Source organism: Balaenoptera borealis, assembly GCF_965194805.1.
Source record: "Balaenoptera borealis genome assembly, chromosome: 10".
Lineage (NCBI taxonomy): Eukaryota > Metazoa > Chordata > Mammalia > Artiodactyla > Balaenopteridae > Balaenoptera > Balaenoptera borealis.
This window is the reverse complement of record NC_138874.1, coordinates 78,599,756-78,627,208: the sequence shown is the minus strand read 5'-3', so window position 1 is coordinate 78,627,208 and position 27,453 is coordinate 78,599,756. Positions and strand designations below refer to the sequence as shown.

The following is a 27,453-nucleotide window of genomic DNA, read 5'->3' as shown; positions in this document are numbered from 1 at the left end:
GAGGGAGGGGATATGGGGTATATGTATATGTATAGCTGATTCACTTTGTTATAAAGCAGAAACTAGCACACCATTGTAAAGCAATTATACTCCAATAAAGATGTTAAAAAAAAATAAAAAGAATGCCTACGGTATAGAAGGCCTAATTCATCAATATATCAATTGATGATAATTACCAGCTCCCTAAAGTTTTGTCCTTATGGGACAAAATTCAAAATGCAGATTTCAAGTTTCTGAGACAACAGCCGTAGAAAATGGGAGCTGCTACTTTCTTTTTTCAAACCAGTAATTCACTTGCATTGTGTGTGGACCAAAAGGAAGCTGTAATGATTCATTCCTATTTCAAAGAGAAGAAATAATCACTAGATAGTACATTTATTGTTAGTATATTAAACGCTTTGAATGCCTTCTTTCTACAACTGACCTTATTTAAATTAAGCATAATGGTTTTCAACTCTTTTTCCCCTTAAGGGTTATCCCCAAAGTATGTTTATAATCATTCTCAGTGTAAGGTGAATTTTTTAGCTGCTAAGAAACATGTTTGCTTAATTTGTTTCCCCACAGATCAGTAAAATATTTCTTCCTGCACTGGAATTCTGTAAGTAAATTAACGGTAAACTAGTACACCTTCAAAGGAGGGCATAACACAGGGGGCTGAAGAATTCTGGTGTCGAGGAAGGTAAACCGTGTGTAAGAAGTGTCTGCTCACAACCAGCAGAAGAGGTGATGAGGCAGAAGTGGCTCTGTGACTTGCGGGGCCCAGTGCAAAGTGAAACCATGGGTCCCTTTTTCCCCAGTTAAGACCTTAAAGACAACAATAGCAGAGCATTAAACCAAGCACACGACACTTCTGAGTGTGGGGTCTGTGAGTCTGCACGGGTCTCATGCGCCTTCAGTTGACCTTGGAATCGGGATCTAACAGCCCCTCTCCTCCAGGTCTAACACTGTTCATCTCTCAGGATCTGGTTCAAAGCCTGTTTCTTCTGTGAAGCTGGAATGGACCAACAACTCCTAGAAGTTGGGAATTTTACCCACCAGCAAGTAACATCCCCGTTGTGAGCTCTATGACGAGAGTCCATGTCGTAGTATTATCCTGTCCCACGTATACCAAGAATAGTATAGTTCCATGCAAGTTGGAACCAAAAAAAAAAAAAGAAATTGTCTTCCCACTGATAGATATAATTACCAATGATAAAATCAATGAATACACATTGCACTCAGATCTAAGGTTATTAAAGAATGTGCTGCTGACTATCAAAATATTACCTTTGCCTCATTGTTTTTTAATGGATTGCAGTTGAAAGTGATTAATTTTATGAGAGGTTTTTTTAATTTTATTGAAGTATAGTTGATTTACAGTGTTGTGTTAATTTCTGCTGTACAGCAAAGTGATTCAGTTATACATATATATATATTCTTTTTCATATTCTTTTCCATTATGGTTTATCACAGGATATTGAATATAGTTCCCTGTGCTATATGGTAGGACCTTGTTGTTTATCCATCTTGCATATAATAGTTTGCATCTGCTAATCCCAAACTCTCAATCCTCCTCTCCCCCATGCCCTTCCCCTTTGGCAACCACAAGTCTCTTCTCTATATCTGTGAGTTTGTTTCTGTTCTGTAGATAAGTTCATTTGTGTCATAGTTTAGATTCCACATATAAGTGATATCATATGGTATTTGTCTTTCTCTTTTTGACTTACTTCACCTAGTATGATAATCTCTAAGTCCATCCATGTTGCTACAAGTGGCATTATTTCATTCTTTTTTTAAAAATTTATTTCATTATTTTTTTTTTAACTTTTGGGTTTATTTATTTATTTATTTATTTATTTATTTATTTATTATTTATGGCTGTGTTGGGTCTTCGTTTCTGTGCGAGGGCTTTCTCTAGTTGCGGCAAGTGGGGGCCACTCTTCATCGCGGTGCGCGGGCCTCTCATTATCGCGGCCCCTCTTGTTGCAGAGCACAGGCTCCAGACGCGCAGGCTCAGTAATTGTGGCTCACGGGCCTAGTTGCTCCGTGGCATGTGGGATCTTCCCAGACCAGGGCTCGAACCCATGTCCCCTGCATTGACAGGCAGATTCTCAACCACTGTGCCACCAGGGAAGCCCATTTCATTATTTTTTATGGCAGAGTAATATTCCATTGTGTCTGTGTGTGTGTGTGTGTGTGTGTATATATATATATATAATATATATATACATGTGTATATATATATATGTATATATATATTATATATATATATACATATATATATATACACCACATCTTCTTTATCCATTCATCTGTCAATGGACATTTAGGTTGTTTCCATGTCCTGGCTGTTGTAAATAGTGCTGCCATGGACATAGGAGTACATGTAGAAAATGATTCATTTTAAATTTAAACTCAGTCTTATACACAGAATTTCCTAAAATATGTTCAGTGGGATATTGATGAGTGTTATGTAGATTTCCCTGATCAAATAAGTTTAGGAATACTTTGGAAAATAGTAACATAGCTAACACTATATAGATCCTTATTGGCTCTTTCTATTTCCATTGCTACTGCTCTCATTATTATCTGAGATATTGCCCCCACCCTACCTCTAATTGTCCCAGTTTCCATTAATTAGTTTTAGTTCAGCTGAGCTTACCCAATGTCTACTATATAGCCACTGGTGCCTGTGACCTTGCCATGGGAATCTCTCCTTAATCTCACAGTGGAGCAATTTTGCCCCCTAGGACATTTGACAATGTCTGGAGACATTTTTGGTTGTCACAGCTCAGGCAGGAGCAGGAGGTGTTACTGGAATCTAATGAGTAGAAGCCAGGGATGCAGCTAAACATCCTACAATGCATAGGACGGCCCCCAAAACAAAGAATAATGCAGCCCAAAATGTCAGTAGTGTGTATTAGTCATACTACTGACTCCTTGGAAACCTTCCTTGGTTTTCCATCTCATTTCATACCTGAAGAATTTCATACCCTCAAGCATGGCATTCAAAGTCCTTCATATTCTGACAGTAGCCTCCCTTTTTAGGCCATCTTCCACTCTTCCTTTCTGTACACACTCTGCTCCAGCAAAACCAGGGGACTCAGTCCTCCCCAGCACAGCTTGTGCTCCCTTACCTCTTTGTCCTACATACTGACTTTGCCTGTCCTAGAATGACCTTCTCTCTTTTTGTTACCTATAGGAACACTCTTTCTATCCTAGCTCATATGTCACCTCCTCTGGGAAGTCTTCCTTGATGTTCTTACTACTCCTCAAAATGGGAGTGATTTCTCTCTTCTCTGGACCCCCTTGGAACTCTTATACCTCTTTCCTATGTGGTACAACATTTTTACAGGTTTTACTTCTAATAAATAGTAAAATTTTGAAGGGTAGAGAACATCGTTAGCGACACCACTAACAACTTCGTGTCCTGTAAAGCTTTTAATCAATGTGGTCAATAAATACTTGAATTAAATTCTTTAGTTTTGAGGAGCGATTTCTAGATCAGACATTATAATTGGTTTTAAATTCATCTATATTTAACAAGGATTGAGTCCCTGCTGTTAGTAATGATGTGATTTGAAGAGCTATCTTCTTTTAGGAAGAAAGTCTTTAGGCTTAATAGGAAAAAAAAAAAAACCTTAACAGACTGAACTATAATAAACAGTACACTATTACTGTTCTTTTGCTATTTAACACAAGTATTCTGATTTTAAATAGCACCAATTAAATGATATTTGTGGGCTTCCCTGGTGGCGCAGTGGTTAAGAATCCACCTGCCAACGCAGGACACACGGGTTCGAGCCCTGGTCTGGGAAAACCCCACATGTCTGTGCACCACAACTACTGAGCCTGCGCTCTAGAGCCCATGAGCCACAACTACTGAGGCCACGTGCCGCAACTACTGAAGCCCACGCACCTAGAGCCTGTGCTCTGCAATGAGAGAAGCCACCACAATGAGAAGCCTGAGCACCAAAAGGAAGAGTAGCCCCTGCTCGCCACAACTAGAGAAAGCCCGCGTGCAGCAACAAAGACCCAATGCAGCCAAAAATAAATAAATAAAATAAATATATTTATAAAAATAAATAAAATGATGTTTATACTTTTTGGTTAAGGAAATTATTTTTGCTAGTTAAGTGATTTTTGATGCGAACGAAGCAAAATCTGATTCGAACGTACTTTTAAAAAAGTGAGGAAATTGTCTCATAATTGAAAATTCAGAGGTAGAGCAGCCTCAGGCTGACCATCAGTGGCTCCAGCTTTGTTCCCGTTGGATCCTGTTGGCTCTGCCCTCTTCCATCCTCAAATTGATAGCTGAATAAATGAGTTTCACATCTGTGGGCAACAGAATCCAGAGGAAGAGGGAGAGTCCTTACCAGATGCTCTGGGAAATAGTTAAGAAGAACTTTCCCACAAGTTCCTAGTGAAGCATTTTTCATCTCACTGGCCCCATTTTTGAACCAGTCGTTGGCAAGCGAAATGGAATAGCTCACAGACTAATCATGTTGAGGGGTCAGCTTCCTCTGGAGCATCCGGGTGGTAGGACGAGGAACAGACACCTAAACAAAATCAGAGTCTGTTAGGGAGGAGGACGAGAGAAATCAAGGCTGGGTGAGCAAATAATATTCATTACAGGATAAAAACTGTTGATTCTACTATTGATTAACAGCCCCGATGGTTATCTTTTTAAATTGTAATTAATTTTAAATCAGAATTGCCTACCAAAATTCAGACCCAATTTTTTTTGTGTAAAACTAATTAATTAGAGTTATATAGTGATTTAATCCAAATTATCTCTGATAAATAAGTTATATATTTCTGCCTTGGTAATTTCAGTATACTACTCCACGATAATTAATGTAAAAAATAATTTTAATGTCCGTAGTATCTTATAATCACACTATTACACAAAAACTGCATAAAATTAGAAATTCTAAAGCTACTACACGATTAAATTCACAACTTAAATGACACTATAATAGACAATATAGTATCGGTGTTTTAGTCCAAATGAATCTCAGCTAGATGAACCCATATGGAGGCCATTTAAGTATTAATGCTTAAGCTAAAGCCTGGCCATAGATTTTTCCCTTCATATTTAAACCAAGATTATATAGTAATCTTTGCTTAAGCAGTCTGATCATAAATAGTGCATGATTTTAGCCTTGGCACATTGATGAAACTTGAATGGAACTCTTAGTAATGTGTACATCACAGAGTTACTATTACATTTGCTTATATTAAATAAAATATTTAATTTAAAATGGATAGTAACAGGTGTATGTATGTGTCAAGACAAATTAAATTATATACTTTATGTGCATTTTAGTATACTTTAATTATTGTTCAAAGTTGAAAAAAGTAAAAACAAATTTTTTAATGAATACTGGTGAATACAACAATTGATTACTGAAAGTGTGTATTACAAAATCTAATCACAAAGATCTATTAGCTCTTTTACAAAGGTTCCAGACTCTCTTTTTTTTAATTTTTGAATTTTATTTTATTTATTTTTTTATACAGCAGGTTCTTATTAGTCATCCATTTTATACACATTAGTGTATACATGTCAATCCCAATCGCCCAATTCATCCCACCACCACCCCCACCCCCCGCCGCTTTCCCCCCTTGGTGTCCATACATTTGTTCTCTACATCTGTGTCTCAACTTCTGCCCTGCAAACCGGTTCCATTTAGACTCTGGTAACTACCTATTGCTGACTGAGCCTAGAATATTCTGTAAAGGTCAGTGTATTTTGGTATAGTTGTTATAATTGTTCTAATAGTATCACATTCTCAAGTGTCTCAAATTAATTCCATCAGCTGTTTAATAGGAAAATAAGTAGTAGTGAATGGCAGCTAAACCCTTTTTTGGTTTGAGGAACCTATGCTTTGAAAGCCACAAAGATATTATCAACATCAGTTCCTTACAAACTGAGTACAAATGAACAATTGGATCTTGAATATTTTCAAAGTACAGTAGTGACAGATTCCAACAGAATTGAATATGAAAGATTTAGGTGACCCACTCAATTGGACCTTCTAAGTCAATGCTTCCCAAGCTTGAGTGTACGTAAGAATCAACAAACTTTCTTGTTGCAGTAAATATTCTGATGCTGTAGGTCAAGGATGGAGTCTCATAATTTGTATTTCTAACAAGTTCCCGGGCTTGCTGATGCTGCTGATGCCCTGTAAGCCTTTAAAAAACAAAGTTCTAAGTCACCTGAAATTCGCAAAAATACAGTTTAGCTATCTGGATTGCAGATGTTTTGTCGTGTTTGATCATCTTTTGGAAATGGACACAAGTTTAACAAGAATGTGTAATACCTACTAAACTTTTTTATGTTCCACAAATTGAAAATACTTCTATTGAGGTTATAATATTTAAGAGTCAAGCCATCTCTATGCAAGATCAAAACTTCTATTTTATCTTATTCTTAACTTTCTTTAAGGAAATAAAAAACACAACTCACTTCAGCTTAAAAATCTGCTTAAAAACTGAAGCTGCTACTACTTAAAAATCAAAAAGTTTCCTGTGTCATCTCTCTGAATTTAAACCTATTTTGGTTATATCTGGTAAATTGGAAAGTTGGCAGACATATTCTTCATACTTTTCACATATTTAAAAGTTAATAAGTCACCTCCTTATTCCTTTTACTAAGATTTGGATAATCTCAAATTCCTTGATTTTTAAACTTTTCATTATATTGTATTCTCATCTCTGTTTACTGTTCTAAATTTCTCCACACATTTTAAGCCTGAGAAAGCCAATAGTGTGCATAAATACTCTCTTATTGGGTGCACGTTTACTTAGTAAAAACAAAACAATCAAGGGATTTGAGTAAGCTTTTCAATCATTAGTAAGGAAATTATTTCAGCACAGTTTAGAAGTTCTGCATTTTTCCTTCCTTCTTGGGTTACTTGCTAGACTCTGTGCAAGTGTGTAAATCTGAATTGAAGAGGACACTGCTGATGGTGCCCATGATTTAGTATAACCATGAAATTAAGTCCTGGGCCACATGCCCAGAATCTAAACTAAATCAAGGAGGGCTTAATTGGAATTAGGCGGTAAGCAGAGGAACTTTACTTTGTTTAGTTTCAAGTTCCTAGTTCCACTGGATTCATGTTTCATAGAAATCTGTGTTTAGGGGCTGCAGAAAGTGAGAGACTGAATGTATACTGATTATAGAGAAGATTATGTAGCCGATGGAACTAACCAAGGAAAGATTAGTTCAAGAAGTAAATCTATGTCCAGCACACAGTGGATGTTTGGCAAACGTTGTATAGGAAGATATTTTTCAGGTTACACTTTTTTTTTCATTTTAAGATATTGAAAAAATATTTGTGATGCTGAATTAGAATATAGAAATATCAGGAAATAATTTGGTACATTTAGAACCTTTATTTCAAATGAGCACAGCAGGCCATGACAGATCATGGCCCTTCATGATTCTATATATGATAAAATCTTATACTTACTTTCATTTTCTAGATAATTACACTGTTAACCTCTCTATGACTCTGAATTGTAAGAGGAGGAAAGTCTATTAAGTATTACTTGTTTTCATTCTATCTTATTGTGATATTAGAAAGGGAAACTGTATTAAATAACAAATACAGAACAATCAGTTCCTTTATAGTATGTACTGTACAATGTATTATTTTTATTATTTCAGAGTATTCACTGGTAATAGCAGTAACCTCACTATGAGAGAATAAGCATGGAGATAGTATGGTGAGATTTTTTAAAAAACAAATGTCTGTCATAAAATATGTGGGATAATAGACAGATATTGAGTAGGGCCCTGTAAATACTGCTTAATTCTGTTTGTAATTGTTTAAATTTTCAAGTGCTACAGCATTTGGAGACTGAGAGGCATGATTCCTTTTCTTAAAATTATATATGTGTATATGCAATTATTAGGGAATGGAGCCTTGAATATTATAGAATATAGGCAAATTTGTGGCACTGAGGTTTTAGATGTATAAAATGAGACCAGCTGCCATATCTATTTCAAATTCAAGTGTTTTGCCACCATAATACATTATAAAAGTTCTTTGCCCACAGATTTTATTCTGGACTCTAGGATTCTCATAAGATTTAATTAAACATGCTTATTAAGTGACTTTTTTCCCATCAGAAATATATAGTTGTACAATGCACTTTTTTTTCCCTTAAATTTTTATTTATTTATTTATTTATTTATTTATTTATGGCTGTGTTGGGTCTTCCTTTCTGTGCAAGGGCTTTCTCTAGTTGCAGCAAGTGGGGGCCACTCTTCATCGCGGTGCGCGGGCCTCTCACTATCGCGGCCTCTCTTGTTGCGGAGCACGGGCTCCAGACGCGCAGGCTCAGTAGTTGTGGCTCACGGGCCCAGTTGCTCCGTGGCATGTGGGATCTTCCCAGACCAGGGCTTGAACCCGTGTGCCCTGCATTGGCAGGCAGATTCTCAACCACTGCGTCACCAGGGAAGCCCTGTACAATGCACTCTTAACCCAATAAATATAGTAGGCAATGACACAAATGGTTTCAGGAGTGAATATTATCTATAAATTCCTCCTTCTCATTGCCTCTAGCTTTTGACCACACTTAGTCATGCTCTTCAAAGTTGCCCCTAATATGTGTACAACCATTCATTTAACAAACTTTGTATTGTGGACCTAACATGTACAGGGTTTTATGGGGGTTAACTAAGCTACGTAGGCAAAATTCATCTTTGTGTTTCCCATTCCTGGCACGTTGGAAGACCTCAGTGTTTGTTACCCTAAGCTGATTCTTTGAAAAATTTGTGTAATTCAAACTCTCTCAGCCCTTGCCTTAGCTATGAGAATAGCCACCTAACTCATACTCATATGTTTAGTCGCCCTTCAATTCATCCTCTTTACCACTGCCAGATTCTTCCTAAAGTATAACTCTATAATCATGTCATCCACTGCTCAAAAGCCTTAATGACCTGCTACTGAGTTCAGAATATTTTTCATACTCCTTATCAGGATATGCACGGTCTTCTGCAGTTTGGACCAACAAGACCTTTCCAACCTGATTCCTTATCATCCCCCTTAACATACCCTATACTCTAGTGACGTTACAATTGGCAGTACTGCATAGGGTCAATTCAAGAGTACAGACTGTGAAGCCCGGCTGCCTGGCTACGAATCCTGCTTTTTCCAGCTCCTCCCTGTGTGGCTGTGGGCAAATTACTCGAACCCTCTTCGTCTCAGTTTCCTCATCTGTAAAATACTGATAATAATGGCTACTATGGCGTAGCACTGCTGGGATAAAAAAACATGAATGGGGCTTCCCTGGTGGCGCAGTGGTTAAGAATCCGCCTGCCAATGCAGGGAACACGGGTTCGAGCCCTGGTCCGGGAAGATCCCACATGCCGCAGAGCAACTAAGCCCGTGAACCACAACTACTGAGCCTGCGCTCTAGAGTCCGCGAGCCACAACTACTGAGCCCGCGAGCCACAACTACTGAAGCCCGCATGCCTAGAGCCTGTGTTCCGCAACAAGAAAAGCCACCGTGATGAGAAGCCCACGCACCTCAACGAAGAGTAGCCCCTGCTCACCACAACTAGAGAAAGCCCGCGTGCAGCAACAAAGACCCAATTCAGCCAAAGAAAAATAAATAAAATACATTTATTAAAAACAAAAAAGAAACATGAATGAATGTATATAAAGCATTTAGAACAGAGCTGGGCACGTATTAAGCACTTGGTGATACCCGATGTTATTTTTTTTTCCTTTATGCTTTGCTGATGTTGTTTCCTCTACTTGGGAAGCCCACTTCACCCCCTTACTCCCATTGTTTTATGTCCATGTCCAGATTCTACCTGTCTTTCAAACTCTAGTTTAAATGGTTTTTCTGTTGATCTGGCTGCAGTCTGTACACTTAACCACTACACTGAATTGCTTCTGCCACAATAACATGGAAGTTAACCTCATGACAAAAATCACTTTGTTTTCAGATGAAATATAAGCAGAGATATAGAAATGTGTGGTTTATGGAATTATTCCAATAACATTGTTCATGATATACACGGCAATGGTGAATGGAAGATTGTCAAATTAAAAGGTCAAATTTCAATCTCTGAGCACCAGTCTTAATAATTAAAAGAATCAAGCTGACCTTGTGCTCCAGGATTATGGAGTTGTGGAGAAGGTCTTGCAGCAAAATGCCATCAGCATTCTTTATTTTGTGGTCAAAGAGACATTTAAATGTGCCTTTCTTTAACCTTGAGAATTATGGCCAATTCCTCAAACACTTAGCTTTCTGATGAGCAGTTAATGAAGTGGAACATTTTTGATTCATTGAGAGATGGTTTGAGAATGAATTTTTAAGCATGAGTTTCAAGTAATTTTTCAAGCCATTTTTAAACAGGCTTCCAGTGGGAGAAGGAAACAGAGACTCCCTGGTGAGATTTAGCAGAAGGGACTGGCCTCCTTTGCAGGGAATTATACATTACCTCTCATTACCTGGGGACTCCAGTGTACTGGGCTCCAGTGAAAAGCAAGATATTTGTCAAGAGGGAAGATGTATAAAGGGTCCTAAACAAGTTTCTTGATTGCAGAAACAGAAATCAACTGAGCTAATAAGCAGAAAGGAATGTATTGGAAACGTTGATAGAATCAACAGCAGGTTAGGAGACCAGGCTTGGGAATGAATTAGAATCAAAAGAAACATGAGATCCTTAGAAGCTGGAAGTATGAATTTGTCTTCTAATAGAAACTATCCCATTGACTTGCAGTGTGATGATTTATAGCCAAGTGTTTCTTTCCTTCTTGCACTATTGGATCAAAATTTCATCTCTTGGAAGAGAGCAGCTCTTTGTACCAAGTCTAAGTTATGTGCTGATTCCCCATCTCTGTTGACAAAGGGAGAAAGAGAATTTGGCCCCTCTGCCACCCCAAGCAGAAGGCAGTCACCTAGATTACTATACTCCTCTCTCCCACAGGATAGTAACAATAGGGCAGGAGTAATCCCCCAAGGGTGATCACAGTTGGTATAAGGAAGAGAGAATGGATGTAGGACAGGCACAAAATGACAAATGTCCACTCCAGATCGTGGAGGACAGGGGACTTGAAAAGTAGCCCAACCAATATGTCCTAAGCCCCTCAGATTTTGTCTTAGAATCAAACCTGGTCCTTGGTCAAAGCTAAAATTTACAGAAAAGATCATGCTATTAAAAAAGTGTATCTAAATTTATCTTTATCTATAAGCATAACCAATAAACAGAAATACATTCTAACTAAGAAGCAGAGTGCAAAGTTAAATTGACCCAAAAATCAGCTACAGTTTTTCTCCATTGATTTTTTGCAGAGTGGTTCTTTTAATTTTACTGGCAGTTTTAACTTGGGATTTTTTCTTTTTTTTTTTTCTTTTATAGTTTCCAAAGAGTAGGATCTCCTTGAAATACTAGCAGGGAAAAAAAAAAAAAATCTCAGTTTTCTCTCTCTCTGGAAACATTTGTTTTCCTACCTGTCTAGATATAACTTTAATTTTTTTTGTCCAAATCTATTCTCCTTTGAAAAAATGTGTAAATTCCATCTCTTCTACTCCCATGTTGCCAAACAAAGTACAATTTAAGAATCGATTGTCAGAAGGAAGTAAACAGAAATAATTGAAATAAAATTGTGAGAGTGGGTTAGGAGTAGAATTGACAGAAGGACGTTTAGCTCACCCATAGCTAGTGGGACCATTAGCAAACAAATTCTTGGTCTTTTATTAGCCATCTCCCAGGAAGGACTCTCTGGCTTGCCACAGGCTCTTTGAAGTTCCCAAACTTTTTAAAGCATTGTTTTGTCTGAATTCCATTCCATCAAACCCAACTGAACTATTACAGATATTGATCTGTTGGTATCAGTGCTTCCTGTGGGATTAGCAAGATATCCGGTGCTATGGAGAAGTAAAGAAAATATAACACCATTCCCTTCCTTAGGGATTTAAGTCATACCCTAAGACTTGACATTTTTATCATGAAATAGAACTATACAAAATCATAGTTCTATTAAATTAATTAAACACCAAGTGTTTAATACAACAGACAATTACAGCTATGGGATATCCAGAAGGGAGTGGTCAGTGGTCAGAGATAATTAGAAAAGCTTCCTAGAGGAAGGTAGACTGAACTGGATTCTGAAGAATGGGTGAGATTTGATAGATGGAAAGAAGTGGGAAGGGAAATGTCCTGAGTGAAGGCTAGGACCCTGGCTCAGGAAATTCACCCAATCTTTTTCTTCCACAAATATGAGAATGCATGAGGGTTGGCATGTAAAACATACTCATTGTAGGCATGTGATTTCTAAACCTAGCAAACAATGCAGTGTCTATGATCCTTCAAAATAAAAATAATGCTTAACTGTAGACCATTCCTTCTATAACTCTTTAACCTTATGGTTTATTTTTAACATAAAACTACAGTGATTTAAAAAAATAAAAAACTTGTTGTTCAGGATAAAATCATAGGGATAATTCCAATGACTCATATGTTTATTAAATTCTCTAAATCTCAGTATATTATGTTGAGGCCAGATCTGTTTGATAGTGTCCCAGCACCACCACCCTTCCTTTGATACAAAAGGAAAACAATAAGAAAGGTAGTGAGAAATGAAACACTAGCTCATCTCTCCAACCACTTCAGCATAACCATGAGAAAATTAAAGAGAGACCTGGCTTGACTCAACCCTAGAGAGGAAAACAGGCAAGTTATGACTGCCCCCCCAAATTTGACCTTTTTTTTTCTTTTTAATTACGATGTAACTTAGTGGCAGAGAGTGTCATTATTCTGAAAATCTCCACCTTAATTCTCTGATTTATTTAATAATTTTAAAGAAAATTCTCTTTTGCCTTATTGTTATGTTTAGATGGGTAAAACTGTTTAAGGTTAGGGAAAATTCAGAGTAAATTTTCCAGTGTAAAGCATGGAGAGATTAGATGGTGGACATGTAAGTCAGTGACCTTCATGAACAAGAATCAGACTAATTTAATCTTTAAGTGGAATTTCACATACTGCATTATTAGGGTAAAGGCTGAAAAAATATATCTTGGTTTCTTCAACCAGTCAATGGCATAAAAAAAGGGGAAAAACTTGAAGATATGGGTTAACAATTCTGATACTTCTATACATCTATTTTAGAATTGAACTGTTAAGTAAATGGATGGCAGGTGATGAGAGCCATATTCTCACAGTTAAGAGTGGGAGTTTACAGATAAACAAGGGGAAGAGGCTAGAATTATCTACGTGTTAGTAGATGAGTTGGAGGCATCAGTATGAACTCATGTTTAGCTTTAATATACAGATGGTTACATATAGAAATATTTACAGTTATGTGTATATACAAAGGTTAGTATACACATGTATATTTCCTTGCTCTTTCAACTGAGAGGACTTAGAAGTCACAGCACTCCAATAGAAAGGAGCTCACCTAGCACCCAAACTCTGGTTCCTAATATTGTTCTCTAACAGAAGGAACCAGGGCTCTTTGGAGAAATGGCTAATTATAGGAGTGGGCAAGAAATATTCAAAATGAGCTTGGAACATCTTGTATCAGAAAGTAAGGACCTGTTTTTTTTTTTAAAAGAAAAGGGGATGGGGGTATATAGAAGTGACATAGGAGCCAACTGAAAGAACTCCCAATGGCCAAAGCTACAATACTCTGAGCAACAAAATAAAGTGTTATTGGATTATAACCCAAAGTATAAAATATCTATGAATCCATACTGATATAAATAAGTAATTAAATAAGTAATGAAGGAGAAGAGACAAATCTCCACGCAGAAGAATTCCAAATAATTTATGTAGATACTCTACCCTCAAAGAGGTAAAACATAGCTCTCTACTCTTTAAGTTTGTGCCAAGCATAGTGACTTTCTTCCAAAGAATGTAGTGTGGAAAGGTTGGGGGGAAGTAACCTTATAATGGAGAAACTTGACAAACTTTACCTCAAACAGGTGGTCAAGTTCAGTAAAAACCGTGATAAGTACTGTGGATAGCATATACCCTTGGTATGATGGAATGAAAAGGTGTCTTCGCCTCTGTGGTCTTTCTCCGCAAAATCTAAAACCTCAGCTTAATCATGAAAAAAATGCCAGAAAAAATTTCAGTAGAGGAGCATTCTACAGAATAAGTGACCACTACTCAGCAAAACTGTCAAGGTCATTAAAAACAAAAAAAAATATGAGAAATTGTCACAGTCAAGAGTTGCCTAAAGAGACATCATGACTAAATGTAAAGTGGTATCCTGGATGGGGTTCTGGAACAAAAAAAGGGACATTAGATTAAAAACGAAGGAAATCTGAATAAAGTACAAACATTAGTTAATAATGATGTATCAATCAGACATAAGTTAATAATAAAGTGCAGATATTAGTTAATAATAAGGTATCAATCTGAATAAAGTACAGACATTAGTTAATAATGTATCAATTAGTTATTAATAATGTGTCAATAATAATAATGTATTAGTTAATAATGTATCAATAATAATGTATCAATAATAATGTATCATGACAGACTCTGGGAGGGCTCACGCCAAGTAGTACTTCCCAGAACTTCTGCTGCCAGTGTCCTTGTCCCCACGGTGAGCCACACCCACCCACCCCTTCCTCTGCAGGAGACCCTCCAACACTAGCAGACAGCAGAAGCAAGAAGAACTACAATCCTACAGCCTGTGGAACAAAAACTACATTTACAGAAAGATAGAAAAGATGAAAAGGCAGAGGGGTATGTACCAGATGAAGGAACAAGATAAAACCCTAGAAAAACAACTAAATGAAGTGGAGATAGGCAACCTTCCAGAAAAAGAATTCAGAATAATGATAATGAAGATGATCCAGGACCTCAAAAAAGAATGGAGGTAAAGATCGAGAAGATGCAAGAAATGTTCAACAAAGACCTAGAAAATTAAAGAACAAACAAACAGAGATGAACAATACAATAACTGAAATGAAAACTACACAAGAAGGAATCAATAGCAGAATAACTGAGGCAGAAGAACGCATAAGTGACCTGGAAGACAGAAAGGTGGAATTCACTGCTGCGGAACAAAATAAAGAAAAAAGAATGAAAAGAAATGAAGTCAGCCTAAGAGTCTTCTGGGACAACATTAAATGCAACAACATTCTCATTAAAGGGGTCCCAGAAGGAGAAGAGAGACAGAAAGGACCAGAGAAAATATTTGAAGAGATTATAGTCGAAAACTTCCCTAACATGGGAAAGGAAATAGCCACCCAAGTCCAGGAAGCGCAGAGAGTCCCATACAGGATAAACCCAAGGAGAAACAGGCTGAGGCACATAGTAATCAAATTGGCAAAAATTAAAGACAAAGAAAAATTATTAAAAGCAGCAAGGGAAAAAGACAAATAACATACAAGGGAACTCCCATAAGGTTAACAGCTGATTTCTCAGCAGAAACTCTACAAGCCAGAAGGGAGTGTCATGATATACTTAAAGTGATGAAAGGGAAGAACCTACAGCCAAGATTACTCTACCCAACAAGGATCTCATTCAGATTCGGTGGAGAAATCAAAAGCTTTACAGACAAGCAAAAGCTAAGAGAATTCAGCACCACCAAACCAGCTCTACAACAAATGCTAAAGGAACTTCTCTAAGTGGGAAACACAAGGGAAGAAAAGGACCTACAAAAACAAACCCAAAACAATTAAGAAAATGGTCATAGGAACATACATATCAATAATTACCTTAAACGTGAATGGATTAAATGCTCCAACCAAAAGACACAGGCTTGCTGAATGGATACAAAAACAAGACCATATATATGCTGTCTACAAGAGACCCACTTCGGACCTAGGGACACATTCAGACTGAAAGTGAGGGGATGGAAAAAGATATTCCATGCAAATGGAAATCAAAAGAAAGCTGGAGTAGCCATACTCATATCAGATAAAATAGATTTTAAAATAAAGAATGTTACAAGAGACAAGGAAGGACGCTACATAATGATCAAGGGATCAATCCAAGAAGAAGATACTACAATTATAAATATATATGCACCCAACATAGGAGCACCTCAATACATAAGACAACTGCTAACAGCTATAAAAGAGGAAATTGACAGTAACACAATAATAGTGGGAGACTTTAACACCTCACTTACACCAATGGACAGATCATCCAAAATGAAAATAAATAAGGAAACAGAAGCTTTAAATGACACAATAGACCAGATAGATTTAATCGATATTTATAGGGCATTCCATCCAAAAACAGCAGATTACACTTTCTTCTCAAGTGCGCACGGAACATTCTCCAGGATAGATCACATCTTGGATCACAAATCAAGCCTCAGTAAATTTAAGAAAATTGAAATCATATCAAGCATCTTTTCTGACCACAATGCTATGAGATTAGAAATGAATTATGGGGAGAAAAACGTAAAAAACACAAACACATGGAGGCTAAACAATACGTTACTAAATAACCAAGAGATCACTGAAGAAATCAAAGAGGAAATCAAAAAATACCTAGAGACAAATGACAATGAAAATACGATGATCCGAAACCCATGGGATGCAGCAAAAGCAGTTCTAAGAGGGAAGTTTATAGCTATACAAGCCTACCTCAAGAAACAAGAAAAATCTGAAATAAACAATGTAACCTTACACCTAAAGGAACTAGAGAAAGAAGAACAAACAAAACCCAAACTTAGCAGAAGGAAAGAAATCATAAAGATCAGAGCAGAAATAAATAGAAACAAAGAAAACAATAGCAAAAATCAATAAAACTAAAAGCTGGTTTTTCAGAAGAAAAACAAAATTGATAAACCATTAGCCAGACTCATCAAGAAAAAGAGGGAGAGGACTCAAATCAATAAATTTAGAAATGAAAAAGGAGAAGTTACAACAGACTGTGGAAATACAAAGCATCCTAAGAGACTACTGCAAGCAACTCTATGCCAATAAATTGGACAGCCTAGAAGAAATGGACAAATTCTTAGGAAGTTATAACCTTCCAAGACTGAACCAGGAAGAAATAGAATATATGAACAGACCAATCACAAGTATTGAAACTGTGATTAAAAATCTTCCAACAAACAAAAGTCCAGGACCAGATGGCTTTACAGGTGAATTCTATTAAACATTTAAAGAAGAGCTAACACCCATTCTTCTCAAACTCTTCCAAAAAATTGCAGAGAAAGCCACACTCCCAAACTCATTCTATGAGGCCACCATCACCCTAATACCAAAATCAGACAAAGATACTACAAAAAAAGAAAATTACAGAGCAATATCACTGATGAATATAGATGCAAAAATCCTCAACAAAATACTAGCAAACAGAATCCAACAACACATTAAAAGGATCATACACCATGATCAAGTGGGATTTATCCCAGGGATGCAAGAATTCTTCAATATACGCAAATCAATCAATGTGACACACCATATTAATAAATTGAAGAAGAAAAAGCATATGATCATCTCAATAGATGCAGAAAAAGCTTTTGACAAATTTCAACACCCATTTATGATAAAAACTCTCCAGAAAGTGGGCATAGAGGGAACCTACCTCAACATAATAAAGGCCATATAGGACAAACCCATAGCAAACATCATTCTCAATGGTGAAAAACTGAAAGCATTTCCTCTAAGATCCAGGAACAAGACAAGGATGTCCACTCTCACTGCTATTATTCCACATAGTTTTGCAAGTCCTAGCCACGGCAATCAGAGAAGAAAAAGAAATAAAAAGAATCCAAATTGGAGAAGAAGAAGTAAAACTGTCACTGTTTGCAGATGACATGATACTATATAGAGAGAATCCTAAAGATGCCACTAGAAAACTACTAGAGCTAATCAATGAATCTGGTAAAGTTGCAGGATACAAAATTAATGCACAGAAATCTCTTTCATTCCTATACAGTAATGATGAAAAATCTGAAAGAGAAATTAAGGAAACACTCCCATTTACCATTGCAACAAAAAGAATAAAATACTTAGGAATAAACCTACCTAGGGAGACAAAAGACCTGTATGCAGAAAACTATAAGACACTGACGAAAGGAATTAAAGATGATACCAACAGATAGAGAGATATACCATGTTCTTGGATTGGAAGAATCAATACTGTGAAACTGACTCTGCTACCCAAAGTAATCTACAGATTCAATTCAATCCCTATCAAATTACCAATGGCATTTTTTATGGAACTAGAACAAAAAATCTTAAAATTTATATGGAAACACCGAAGACCCCGAATATCCAAAGCAGTCTTGAGGGAGAAAAATGGAGCTGGAGGAATCAGACTCCCTGACTTCAGACTATACTCCCAAGCTATGGTAATCAAGACAATATGGTACTTGCACAAAAACAGAAACATAGATGAATGGAACAAGATAGAAAGCCCAGAGATAAACCCACGCACCTATGGTCAACTAATGTATGACAAAAGAGGCAATGATATACAATGGAGAAAAGACAGTCTCTTCAATAAGTGGTGCTGGGAAAACTGGACAGCTACATGTAAAAGAATGAAATTAGAACACTCCCTAACACCATACACAAAAATAAACTTAAAACGGATTCGAGACCTAAATGTAAGACCGGACACTATAAAACTCTTAGAGGAAAACATAGGAAGAACTCTCTTTGACATAAATCACAGCAAGATCTTTTTTGATCCACCTCCTAGAGTAATGGAAATAAAAACAAAAATAAACAAATGAGACCTAATGAAACTTCAAAGCTTTTGTACAGCAAAGGAAACCATAAACAAGACAAAAAGTCAACCCTCAGAATGGGAGAAAATATTTGCAAACGAATCGATGGACAAAGGATTAATCTCCAAAATATATAAACAGCTCATGCAGCTCAATATTAAAGAAACAAACAACCCAATCCAAAAATGGGCAGAAGACCTAAATAGACACTTCTCCAAAGAAGATATACAGATGGTCAAGAAGCACATGAAAAGCTGCTCAACATCACTAATTATTAGAGAAATGCAAATCAAAACTACAATGAGGTATCACCTCACACCAGTTAGAATAGGCATCATCAGAAAATGTACAAACAACAAATGCTGGAGAGGGTGTGGAGAAAAGGGAACCCTCTTGCACTGTTGGTGGGAATGTAAATGGATACAACCACTATGGAGAACAGTATGGAGGTTCCTTAAAAATCTAAAAATAGAATTACCATATGATCCAGCAATCCCGCTACTGGGCATATACCCAGAGAAAACCATAATTCAAAAAGACATATGCACCCCAATGTTCACTGCAGCACTATTTACAATGGCCAGGTCATGGAAGCAACCTAAATGCCCATCGACAGACGAATGGATGAAGAAGATATGCCACATATATACAATGGAATATTACTCAGCCATAAAAAGGAACAAAATTGAGTCATTTGTTGGGACGTGGATGGATCTAGAGACTGTCATACAGAGTGAAGTAAGTAAGAAAGAGAAAAACAAATATTGTATATTAACGCATGTATGTGGAACCTAGAAAAATGGTACAGATGAACCAGTTTACAGGGCAGAAATTGAGACACAGATGTAGAGAACAAATGTATGGACACCAAGGTGGGGAAAGCTATGAGGGGGTGGGGATGGTGGTGTGCTGAATTGGGAGATTGGGATTGACATGTATACACTGATGTGTATAAAATTGATGACTAATAAGAACCTGCTGTATAAAATAATAAATAAAATAAAATTTTTTTAAAAAGTAATGTATCAGTAACTATAACAAATATACTATAGTAATGTAGGATGTTAATAATAGGGGAAACTCGGTTTTCCCAGTGGGTATATGGAAGCTCTCTGTGCTATCTTTGTATTTTTTTCTTCCAAAAATAAAGTTTATTATTAAAATGATTTAAAAGAAAGAGGTGAGGAACTTATTTAAAGATACTTAAGAACTCAAGAAACATATCAACCAAATGTAATATGTGGACCATTTATAGGAGAAATATTGCCATTTGGAATGTACAATTATATTATCAATTTATATTGAAAATATATCATTCAACATTTTCCTCAAGTTGCTAACCGAGTATATTTAACCTCAAATGGATATATTTTAACTGTAGTTAAAATGTATTCCAGAGGTTGTCAAAGTTTTTTTATAAAGGACAAGATACTACATGTTTTAGGCTTTGCAGGCCAAATGGTGGTGTCACACATATTCAACAGTATCTTGTAGGGAGAAAGTGGCCTTAGACAATACCTAAATGAATGGGCATGGCTGTGTTTCAATAAAACTTTATTTACAAAAATAACAGCAGTATTTGGCATAAAGGCTATGGTTTGCTGATCCTTGATTTACTGTAATTTGAATGTTAGTATAAAATGAGGTTCACATTACATTGGTGATTTTCAGACTCTGTTTTGCGGAATCTAAAAAATTCAGGGAAAGCGTAAGGGACAGAGTTGTAGCTGAAGCAAGGCGGAGGCAAAATGAACAGAGCTTAAAATATCCCAATATTGCTTCCAGCTGAGAAGTCTGCTTTAGGCATTTTTATATAAGGGAGTTCTGGGTAACGTTTTGTTTGAGAGGCAATACTAGATAATGATTATAAGAACTGACGCTAGATTCAGACTATGGTTTCAAATTCTAGTTCCACCATTCCTTACTATCTTTATGACCTGGGACTTGCTCCTCAGTTTCTTCATCAGTAAGATTGGAATAATAGTACACCTGTGTGTACATCAAGTTGTAGTGAAAATAAAGTGTAAAAAGTACTGCGTGGGTAATAATAATAATACCTGAATATATGTCAGTTTGTAATGAAAAATAACTGAGAAAATATGTATTGAGACTTATCATAGTAACTGGTACAGAATAATTGCTTACATTTACTGCATTCATTAATAATATTCTTATCATCGCTAACATCAATATAATTTGGTTTAAGAAAAAAAACCAAACATGGAAACTACTAGACCTTAGGGTCTCATTCAATTTAATTGGCCTGGTTTTATGGAAATTAGTACATTTTCAACATTGCTCTAATGAAGGACTTTTTTTTTTTTTCTGAGGGGGTAGGGAAAACAGCAATTATTGGGTGAAATAGGTCATGTTTCTCAGCTGCAATTTCTAAGAACTGCACCAAAAAGCCTGATTCTTAAGATAGCCCCAAGCTGCCCCAAATCTTTACTATTCTAGAGCAGACAACCAAATGAAAAATTATTCAGAGATCCTTATAGTCTGCTGTAACATGAGGAGTTAAGTGACAAGCGCACCAATGGACAGAGTGAAAGATGGTCATCTTCCAGTTTCTGGGAAAACAACTTCTGCCCCATTGGCTTCTGCCCCACCTGATATACATCTCCATAAAGGCTGGGGAAAAAATAAAACAAGATAAAAAAGAGGAAAAACAAAAAGAACAAACAGATGTTTTGCATGTAAAATATTAAACAAAACAGAAATACTTAAGTATTTGTTCATTTTCTGAATATGAGGAGGACTCAATAATGATACAGAATTTTAGGGAAATTTGTGACAGTTCACTCTGAGGAGGGATTAAACTAAAAATAACAGAGCACTCAATCATTTTTTTAAAATAATTCCATGTATACAAGGTAAACATCTTTTCTTACAGAAAAAAGGCACTCTCTGTTAAGTGTGATATAGGTCTTCCACTTCTGGGAGATTTCATGGTGTTCTCTTGGAAAACCTTCCAACTTAAAACTAATGAGCATGATTAGTTCACAGAGCTAGTGGGTTTTGGTCCATCCCCATATACTATATCCTACTGATGTGCCTTCCCATATCTTCTTCCAGTATTTCACTCCTTCCTCCCATCTTCTAAAATTAGCTCGAACTAAAATAAGAGAAGCAACTAATCAGAGCAGGTTAAGGGGATAGAATCAGAAATTCTCCCTGGTCTTGATGACCGCCGTCTATTCTCACCATCCTGAGTCCTGAAATTTCATAAGGACCATCCATGGTGCTGTAAATGAACAGAAGAACGCTTTGTGTCTTTCCCTGCTCTACATCCAGGACATAGATTGCATAACTTCAAAAAAGGTGAGAATAATCTATTTTAAGGTACTACTGGAAATGTGTACTCCTTTTCCATTAATTGCCAGGTCGCCCAGGTGCCTCCTTTGCTAGAAACAAGATTGACTTCCCTCAATCAGAAAACATCTCAGGCTTCTAGACAAATGGGACTGAAGTACATCAAAAGGGATTAGTGCCTGGGGAGCCCATTTATCATGTTTTCTTCTTTACACATAAGCATTCAAATCTATCAGAGATAAACTGTTGGCACAAATGACTTTCTCAATACCCACAGACAGAAGCTTTTGAATTCCTCAGGTTAAATCTTATTTTGATCTTCTGGCAGGTGTTTTGTATTTGCTTCATGTGCGCTCTCTGTTACCTTTGAGTTTGACTTTAGTAGTAAAACTGTAATGTGTGTTTCCTACAAAGGCTTTCTCATCTACCGTCCTTGATAGTTGAGAGGTGTGTGTATGTTGCTTTTTATCTTTGTTGTGGTCTTTCATCTTAGATAATAGAGCAGTGATAACATGACAGGATATTTGCATGCCCCTTTTCCTTGATATCTCCTTGTCCTTTACATATGTGAATATACTCAGGTTCTTTTGAAGTCTTACCCCAAAACGTAAGTTTAAATCATGTTGATGGCTTCTTATTCTAGGGCATAGCTGGCTGAAATGCACACTTATCTCTTGCTGTAGCAAAGGAGCTGACCTACTCAACAAGAGCTTGTCCTTCTCCATATGTCTCATACTCCAAGGGCAATTTGTAGTAAACCAAATTTTCTAAATTGGTTTAGAAAATTATATTCTTGCTTTAATTGATTATTTTTATATGTTCTTTTTAGGAAAAATTAGGAAAGATTAAGAATAGTCCAGAGAATCAGTTTTGAAGATACATATTAGAGTTATATATTCTTGCCTGGTAGATGTTCCTGTGGTGAATGACTAAGTTGGTGATTGAGTAGATATGGAATTTGTGTATATCGTGCCACGTGTGTATAGTGCAAAATTTGCATGTAGTAAGAACTTGAGTTGATGATGGAAACCAGTGTACCAGTGTACTCAGCTGTGGAAAGTTCAGTCTGGTCAATCAATCACTTACTGAATTCTTTTTATATTCCAGGCCTCTGCTAGGTGCTTTCATTATTACTAAATATAACTGAAACAAATATTTATCAAATGCTTATTAAATATGAGGCATTGTGCTGGACACTTTCTATGCACTGATTTATTTGCTCCTCACAAAAACCCTGTGAGGTAGTTTTATATTTGTGCTCAGTTTACAGTTGGGAAAATGGATGTAAAAGTGATTAAGCGTTCATCCTAGATCAAATAGTTTGCAGGCGGCAGAGTCAACATTTGAATGTAGGTCATCAGATACTAAGGTAGTAAAGTTCTTTACAGAATTCACCTCTTCAGATTCAAATGTATGCAAACTATGACTCTATCTTTCTTAAGCCTATATCTGTTGAGAAAGAACACTAATATAAGAAAAAACTGCTTTAAAAATTAAGGTTTTGGGGACTTCCCTGGTGGCGCAGTGGATAAGACTCCGCGCTCCCAATGCAGGAGGCCCGGGTTTGATCCCTGGTCAGGGAACTAGATCCCACATGCACACCGCAACTAAGAGTTCACATGCCGCAACTAAGGAGCCAGCAAGCTACAACTAAGGAGCCCACCTGCTGCAACTAAGACTCAGCACAACCGAATAAATAAATAAATATATATATAAAAAAAAAATTAAGGTTTTGAAAGTCAATTAAATATAATAGACAGTGGGGCATGAAAAAATAAATGGGTAATAGGATCCTTGGAAGGTACAATGACACAAAGTGATTCTCTGATGCAGAAAAATTGAAGAGCTCGAGGCTACCAGCTAAAATATTATGGTTTCCCTTTCAGTATTCATTTAAGATAATGATGAGAATATCCTGGAGAACAAAACAAGTCTCAGAAGTCGTGTTCCAGTGGGCACGATCTGTGTTTGTTACTTTGTGCGATTGGTGGTGAGCAGGCTATGTGAGCAGTAACTACTGCAAGGTCTATGGTTTCCCAAAACGTAGGAAGGGAAGATAGCACAGCCCGAGGAGCCAGAGAGACAGAGCCAGTGTTGGCAGAGAGTACCTGTTGGCACATGGAGAGCAGATGATGGGACTGGGCAGAGTGGAGACTCCATCCAGCCATAGGGAACCAAGAGTTCAGTACCGGAAGCAGGTGTCCTCTATCTTCCATGCACTCTTGGACAAATGCGTAAAGCAACAGTGGGCAATAGGTTTTTCAGAATGAGACCACCAGGGAATCCTCCACATCTATTATGAAGTCTGTCCACTTTGCATTCGATTTGGCCATTTTATGTTGTTTTCTGTTAAAGTTCTCAGTAAAGCACGGGGTAAAAGTGCTTGTTTTATAAGTGTGCTCGTTGTATAATTTAAATATTCTTCAAAGTACTGGAAAATAGTTGCGTTTGAAGGCTGGGGGTGAAATGCAGTGAAGAATAAGCATAGAGAAGCCCTAAAATGACAATATTCCCGTTAAAAAAGAATGACAGTTTACACAGATGTACTGCAGGAGTGATCATTGTGATCTGAAATAGATGCGTTTTAGAGATGAGTCTTGAAGTTGCCTTCAGAGTATAAGTATGGTTTCTCTAGGCCTGGAGGAGTTGAGCCGTCTGGCTGGGAGAACAGCATGAACAAATACCCAAGGAGATTAATAATTTACCACAAATAAGAATAATTGTTGTCAGGCAGAATAAAGGGTTATGATGATGTGATGACTAAAATGGGATGACTCAGGCAGTTGGGAATATAAGGCTGAAGGGCAGGGAAAATTTAGGGATATGGGTATAGCTAGCTCTCTGCACGGTATCAGGAGTTGAAACCCTAGCAGTAAATTATTTCACGTGCAGTCAACAAAGCTGATTCAGGTTTTTGAAGCTTGAAGCCTATGCAATTTGAAGTATGCTGTTTAAGGAAAAGAATGCACAATTACAAATGCAAACCTGCTAAAGCCCTTCACAGGCCTTGGAAGGAGCCAGTTAAGTGAGAGACCCTGAATTCTAAGCTTCATTGACTTTTGGAATATTGGCCTTTGTTGTTTTTTTATAAATTTATTTATTTATTTATTTATTTTTGGCTGTGTTGGGTCTTCTTTGCTGTGCGTGGGCTTTCTCTAGTTGTGGCAAGTGGGGGTCTACTCTTTGTTGCGGTGCGCGGGCTTCTCATTGTGGTGGCTTCTCTTGTTGCGGAGGACGGGCTCTAGGCATGCAGGCTTCAGTAGTTGTGGCACATGGGCTCAGTAGCTGCGGCTTGTGAGCTCTAGAGCGCAGGCTCGGTAGTTGTGGCTCACGGGCTTAATTGCACTGGGGCACGTGGGATCTTCCCAGATCAGGGCTCGAACCCGTGTCCCCTGCATTGGCAGGCAGATTCTTGACCACTGCTTTACCAGGGAAGTCCCTGGAATATTGGCCTTTGACTAGAGCAGCACTGACCAATAGAAATAATGTGAGCCACATATGCAATTTTAAATTTTTTATCATGAACACTGAAAAAGGTAAAAATAAACGTGAAATTTTTATAATATACTTTATTTAATCCAACATATCTGAACTATTATCATTTCAACATGTAATCAATATAAAAATATGAACGAGATATTTTACATTCTTTTTCTTCATACCAGGATCTTTGAATTCTGGTGAGTATTTTATACAGAGATCATATATCAGTTAGGACTAGCCACATTTCAAGTGTTCAGTAGCCTCGAGTGTCTGGTAGCTATCGCATTAAAGAGCACGTAACAGAGTCTTGCTCTCCACTGTGAGATCTGTGCGTCAGCATCGTCGTCATCATCTTCATCTGAGAGCTAGTTAGAATGCAGCATCCCAGACCTCACTCCAGACCTACTGGATCAGAATACGCAATTTCAGTAAGGTCCCCAGACGATTCATGTGTACGTTAAAGTTTGAAATGTACTGCTCTGGAGAACTAATAATAGAGTCTCTGAAAAACAGCTGCAGAAAGAAGAGACACAGAAGTTCTCAAGGAAATCCCGGAAGAGGCAATGTTGAAAAAATAATCAATGGAGAAGGTTTCTGGGATCAAGAAGACAGCAGTAAGAAATGACACAGCAAAGTTGAAGAGAAGAGTTAGAATTAAGATTCGTGGGGCTTCCCTGGTGGCGCAGTGGTTAAGAATCCACCTGCCAATGCAGGGGACACGGGTTCGAGCCCTGGTCGAGGAAGATCCCATATACCATGGAGTAGCTAAGCCCATGCTCCACAACTACCAAGCCTGTGCTCTAGAGCCCACGAGCCACAACTACTGAGCCTGCGTGCCTAGAGCCCATGCTCTGCAACAAGAGAAGCCACCTCAATGAGAAGCTTGTGCACCGCAACGAAGAGTAGCCCCACCTCTCTGCAACTAGAGAAAGCCCGCACACGTGCATCAACAAAGACCCAACGCAGCCAAAAATAAAAAAAAAAAGATTCGTCATTGTCAGAATTATAACTGAATAATAACAACTATCATTATCATCACCTTCACCACCACCTCCATCATCATCATTACCATCGTCATCATCATTCTTTGTAGCCCATTGGTAAACTGAGTGATCTCGGGAGAGAGGTGTTAAAAAAAAAAAAAATGAACGTGGAAGGGTTAATAATGCATCAACAGATGAGTGGATAAAGATGTGGTACATATATACAATGGAATATTACTCAGCCATAAGAAAAGAATAAAATAATGCCATTTGCAGCAACATGGATGGACCTAGAGATTGCCATACTGAATGAAGTAAGTCAGAGAAAGACAAATATCATATGATATCACTTATATGTGGAATCTTAAAAAGAAAAAGATGCAAATGAACTTATTTACAAAACAGAAACAGACTCACAGACATAGAAAACAAATGTATGGTTACCAAAGGGGAAAGGTGAAGGGAGAGATAAATTAGGAGTTTGGGATTAGCATATATATACTACTATATGTAAAATAGGTAATCAACAAGGACCTACTGTATAGCACAGGGAACTCTACTCAGTATTCTTTAATAACCTATATGGAAAAAGAACCTGAAAAAGAATGGATATATGTGTATGTATAACTGAATCACTCTGCCGTACACCTGAAACACAACATTGTAAATCAACTGTACTCCAATAGAAAATAAAAATTAAATAAAAAAAAATAATGCACCATGAAGTGAGTTTAGATTACTTTGGGGCAGTGAAAAGACAGCACAGACATGAAGGTTATCATGGTGTATTTAAAAGATTGAACATTATCCAAGCAGTAGTTGCAGGAGTTTTTCAGACTAATTATGAATCACTTATAGTAAATGTATCCCCCTCATCATTATTCTGTCCTTGATACCCCAGTTTGAATGATCTTAACTCTAATCATACAGCAACTTCAGAATACGTTTAGAACAATTCTGCAGCTTTATTATTGAAAAACTTTGTTATGTAGATTCACAGCTAGAAATGAAAAATGATC

At 37.2% G+C, this 27,453-nt stretch overlaps 1 protein-coding gene and 1 long non-coding RNA gene across 3 annotated transcripts in view; both read left to right on the top strand.

Moving 5' to 3' along the window:
* PRKG1 (protein kinase cGMP-dependent 1) overlaps window positions 1-27,453 on the top strand; it is a 1,237,939-nt gene that overhangs the window by 638,937 nt on the left and 571,549 nt on the right. The window lies entirely within an intron of this gene.
* On the top strand, window positions 18,190-26,600 carry LOC309604719. Its single transcript, XR_014231014.1, has 2 exons — window positions 18,190-23,466; window positions 23,698-26,600. It is a non-coding gene; the product is annotated as an uncharacterized lncRNA (long non-coding RNA).